The sequence below is a fragment of the Triturus cristatus genome, chromosome 3_2 (genome assembly GCF_964204655.1).
Source record: "Triturus cristatus chromosome 3_2, aTriCri1.1, whole genome shotgun sequence".
In the NCBI taxonomy this organism is placed as follows: Eukaryota; Metazoa; Chordata; class Amphibia; order Caudata; family Salamandridae; genus Triturus; species Triturus cristatus.
In genome coordinates this window covers 1,191,398,764-1,191,403,763 of record NC_140584.1, presented here as the reverse complement: position 1 = coordinate 1,191,403,763, position 5,000 = coordinate 1,191,398,764, and positions in this window count along the sequence as shown.

Here is a 5,000-nt window from a genome sequence, read left to right as displayed (position 1 = left end):
CTGGCGGAGAGGGCGTTTTCCAAGTCGATCTGGGGGTCTGGCTGGCGCTAAGAGGCAGCGCTTCAGCAGGTGAGCTCGTGAAGTAAGTGGTCTAAAATCAGAATTACAATTTTTTTTTAAAAAACAAACAAACAGTGCGTGAGCAAGTAGCAAACCTCCGGCTTCCGCCTCAGAGGGAGTTTCAGGTTATATGATTCGTTGCGCTTTTCTAGCGTTTTTATACTGGTTCCTAGGTGGGCGTGGCCTCGCAGGGGGCGTGGCTACACCTTTGCCGCGCTGGCGGAGAGGGCGTTTTCCAAGTCGATCTGGGGGTCTGGCTGGCGCTAAGAGGCAGCGCTTCAGCAGGTGAGCTCGTGAAGTAAGTGGTCTAAAATCAGAATTACAATTTTTTAAAAAAAACAAACAAACAGTGCGTGAGCAAGTAGCAAACCTCCGGCTTCCGCCTCAGAGGGAGTTTCAGGTTATGGGAGGTAGTGGCATTGCTAGCGTTGGTCACTAGGTAATTCTCACCTAGTATGATCTGTCCAGGGTCCACAAAGGCAGGTGTCACCATTGTGACACTAGCCTAGGCCTGGGCGAAGCACTACGCTACGCTCGCGTAGTTTGCGAAGTTCGCGCTACTTCGCGCTACGCGAACTGCACGTAGCACAGTGCGAACACGCGTAGCGTAGTGTTGCGTAGTGCTGCGGTCATTTTTTGCTTGCTTGCGGTCCTCAACGTCAAGTTGGCGACCGCGAGCAAGCAAAATGACATCCTGGCGAGACTTTTTCCTTGTTCGCGATCGCGAGCATGGAAAATAAACCTCCCGGCGAGATTCCCAACGCGAGAAGGTCAGGTTTCTCATTGCGAGGGGTCGCGTATGCTCGCGACCGCTCGCGATGAGAAACTACCAGTTCGCGTTGAGAAAGCTGCAGCTCGAGTAAAAATCTACTCGAGCAGCAGAAAACTACAGCTCGCACTGTGCAAGATGCCATTTTCAATGATTGCACAGTGCCGGTTGCTTGTCCGCACTGTGCAATCATTGAAAACAACATCTTGCACAGTGCGAACATGTTACTTCGCAGTTCGCGAAGTGCTACGCGTAGCTCGCGTAGTGCGAACTTCACTTTGCGTAGCTTCGCGAAGTGCTACTTCGCGAACTACGCCCACCCTTACACTAGCCCCAGTGTCCCTGTAGGCCTGAGCCATTTTTTGGTTGATAAAAGGAGTCTGTCTGTACTTGCCCAGGTTACTGGGGCCTATAGTAGAGGACAAAGCTAAGTCCCCATCACAGATCAGAACAGCCTGAGTAGGTATTCTGACTAGGCCAGAATCCTCCTCAGTTCCCAGGGTGAACCCTACTACACCCTTTTGCTGGGAACCACCACTTACAGCTGAACTAGGGGGTACAGTTGCCTTAGGGGCAATGGTGGCTGGGGGCTTATCCTTTTTGATGCACTCACTAAACCATTGTGAGCTGGACTTACAATAGTTGCACCATGGTTTCTTTTGGCCTTCTTTCTTTTTATCCTTTTTGGGACCACCCTCCCCCTGAGCCTTTTGGGGGCCTGGTGAAGACTTCTAGTCTTTTTGTTTCTGCTCATTACCCTTCTGGTCTGCCTTTTTCTGATCTCCGCCCTGGTTCTGGTTTTTCTGCTTAACTCTAGTCCTGACCCATCTATCTGCCTTCTTTCCCAATTCTTGGGGAGAAGTCAGATCAGAATCAATCAGGTGTTGATGCAGTAGCTGGTTTTGACAGTTGTTAAGGATTTGCTCTCTCATGATCAAATTATACAATCCTGTATAGTCCTTAACCTTACTTCCCACTAGCCAGCCTTCCAGAGCCTTAGTGGCACAATCTACAAAGTCAGTCCAGTCCTGAGTCTGTGTCTTCTGGGTATCCCTGAACAACAACCTGTATTGTTCAGTGGTTAGGCCAAACCCATCAATTAGAGCACTCTTCAGGACAGTGTAATTATCTGCATCCTCATCACTAACTGTGAGGAGCTTGTCTCTGCCTTTCTCAGAGAAGGAGAGCCACAAGATAGCTGCCCACTGACTTTGGGGTACCTGCTGTACTTTGCAAGCTCTCTCCAAAGCAGTTATCCATTTGTGGATGTCATCCCCACACTTGTAGGGAGGGACAATCTTGCTCAGGTTTCTATTATCATAGTGTCTGTCTCTATCCTTAGGGATATTGCTGCCACCAGTGGGTTCTAACCCACTTAACTTTTGTTCTCTAGCCAGAGCAAGCTTCTCTTTGGCAAGGGCAAGTTCTTCCCTCTGAATCCTCAGATTAGCTTCCCTCATTCTGGCTTCATGCTCCTTTCTCTCAGGGGAAGTCATTCCCCTGTGAGAGGAAGCATTAGAGATGCTAGAGACATGGGAGTGGATGGATTCCCTTGAAGGGGATCTGTCCCTCCTGTTTCTCTGGTTAAGCCCACTTGGGGGTCTGTATGGGGGGATCCCATGCAAACTCCCATGTAAACTTAGGTTAGCCTGGCTAAGTCTTCCTACTTGGCCCTGGCTGTCTACCTCTCCATCTGAAGCCCCATCTGACTCATCTGTGGTGGGTAGACCCTTATCTATAGCTATGGCCCCATCCTGGGCAGCTCTTTCAGCATCATAGGCCTCCAGAAGCTCCACTAGCTGTCTAAGGGTAGGGTTGGAACCCTGTTTTAATCTCCTGGAGGTACACAGTTGTCTCATCTCCTGGAAAGTGAATGCATCATACCTAGAGGGAACCTGTCTAGGATTCTCCTCTCCTGAGGGAGCATCAGTGTGATCTCCATCCAGGGGCATGATTCTAGTGAGGGTGTGGTGTGTGCACCTACCTACACTAGTTGTATCTACTAAACCTCTCTAGTAGTTGTAGTCAGGGTGTGTTACTCTCTTCAACCTACAACCACTAAGTCCAGTAGGACTTAAGTATTATAATCTATGTTATATGTACCTAAACAATATCTGTGTGATCTTTCAATTTAGTATCTCAAGATTACAATGGTATTACAACAGCAAGCTCAGATCCCAACCGCTGCTCACCAATGTGAGAAGTTGGCCTGATGTATGATGTCACTAGTTCTAGTGTACACCTTATATCAGTCCAAATACCCTTATGGTGATTGGTTGTAAAGTCAACCTTATAGACCAGCTATCCTAGTGGTAGCATGGACAAGAGCAGTCTTAGGCTAAACTCTGAATGGCATGTGAAGCCAGCTGTGATACCATATATAATCCCTTGAATACCAAATGAAAGGACACCACAACAGATATATATATAAAATAAAGTGTATTTATTCTAGACAAACCCTCAGCACTCTTTATGAGATTAGAGGTAAGTACAACACAGTCTTATTTATGCATACATTAAGTCACACAGGTAAGTAATACAGTTAGGCCCTAGGGGCCACGCAAACCATATACTAAGTAAGTGGTATAAGGACCACTGTCACGGAAATAGGATAGGCCTAGGCCTAGAGAATCGCTGGGGCTACACTATACTACCAAAGGTTAGGAAGTGGGAGGCCCACGGGATTCAGGTGCAGAGTGGAAACACTCACGCGTAATGCGTATAATCGATAGAAATAGTACAGTTTTGAATTAGATAGATTTAGGACACTTCCGGAGTAGCTAGGAAGTCGAGACTGGAAAACTAGACACTAGGATAGTCACTATCCTGATGAGCACCGGAGTACCCAAGTTACCTAGCCCACAGGCTGCGGGTGCATAGGGGTGAAGTTGCGTCGGGTTTCGTCGTCGACTCCTATGGATGCCTGAAGAAAGATGCTGACAGGCAGTCAGTGAAGAGTGTCCGGTGGATCCCAAGGCTGGGATCAGGAAGAAAGGATACCTGCAAGCAGAGGGGACAGAGTCAAGGTCACTAGCCAGTGACCACGTGGAACCAGGAAGGAACCAGGCGATGTCGTGAAGATTTGCAGGTGAAGGTGAAGCTTGTCGCTGCAGCCACGAGGACCAGGGAACGTCGAGGACGACCAGGACCAGGAGGCGAGCTGTCCCACGAAGGCTCTTGGTGTCGGCGGCGTCGAAGTTGGACTAGGACTCACCAATCCTTGGCAAGCGGAACCCACAAAGAACGGAGGACTTGCTTCTGGTGCAGACCAGGAAGGTCTGGGGTGCTTCTTCTTTGCAGAGAAGCGGGAGCCAGTCTGGAGGAGCCAAACCAGCGCTGAAGATTTCAGGGTGCGTCGTCTCAAAGGCCACTAGCCAGCGGGCAAGCAACCGGACAGATGCGGCAAGCAGGAAAATGCAGAAGGGCCCCACGTAGGACTCGTGGAGTGTGGGGGGCTGATCTTCGGTGCAGATGGTGCTTGGGGTTGGGGTTTCTCAATCCCCGGTGCACAACTTCGAGGGTGCCTCAGAAGCTGCGCTTGAAGATACTAGCCACTTTTCCCAGGTAGCCGGTCCCACGTCTCTCGTCGCCTCCACGGATCTCAGCACGGCTGTGGATGTGGATCAGGGTCGGAGAAGTCTGGAAGTCAAGGCTCTGGTCAGGCTCTGCAGTCCGTCCCTCGTAGAACTGGAGCAGAGCAAAGGGTAGTCTCTTGATGGTGCCTGTTTGCACAGGGTAGCCACTCCTTGGCCACAAGGGAGATTCTTCAGTCTTCTTCTTTCGTCGAATGTCGAAGGTCCAGAGTTTCTGTTCAAGTTGCAGGTTCAGGATATTCTAAAGTCTTGAGGCCCAACTCCCACTCTTATATTAATCTGGGGGGCTGGGATACCTGCTAGGTCACGCCTTATGGGTGGGACCTGGGAGGGGGGTGGTTACACCCCCTTCCCTTTGTCCAGTTTCGCGCCAGGACTGGGGCTGGAGTGCCCCAGCACCGGTTTGAACTGGACTAGGCACGGGACACCTTGTGTGCCCCAGGCCTGTCTCATTGTATTCATCCCTCCCTGCCCCAATACACTAAGGCCTGTCTGGGGTGGTGCTAGCACCTCCCAAGGCAGGAAACCTATTGTCCAAGCCTCCCTTGCCGCGATCACTCCCAGCAGCAGGAGGTCAG